This window comes from Penaeus monodon, chromosome 28, assembly GCF_015228065.2.
Source record: "Penaeus monodon isolate SGIC_2016 chromosome 28, NSTDA_Pmon_1, whole genome shotgun sequence".
Classification (NCBI taxonomy): domain Eukaryota; kingdom Metazoa; phylum Arthropoda; class Malacostraca; order Decapoda; family Penaeidae; genus Penaeus; species Penaeus monodon.
In genome coordinates, this window is record NC_051413.1 from 8,811,334 (window position 1) to 8,811,694 (window position 361).

Below are 361 nucleotides of genomic sequence, written 5' to 3' on the forward strand. Positions count from 1 at the left end.
AATTTTTTTATTTTTTATTTATTTATCTTTTATTATTATTCTTTTATTTTACCTTCCTTTATTTTCATTACCAATCCTTCTTATGATTAGTTTCGTTATGTTTCTATTTCCCTTTTTGTCTAATTATCCTCATATCTTTATTATCCTGTTTTCTTTACCTTTTCTGTTCTTTTTTATAATCATTTTTTCTGTCCGATTTTCTTTTATTCCTTTATTTTATTACGAGAAAATTATTATATATATATTTTTTAAATTCTTTTACTTATTTGCCTTTTCCTTTTTTTTTTTTTTTTTTTTATTAATTTTCATTCCATTTTGCATTTATTTTTTTGTAAGATCAATTATTGTTAATTATTTACCT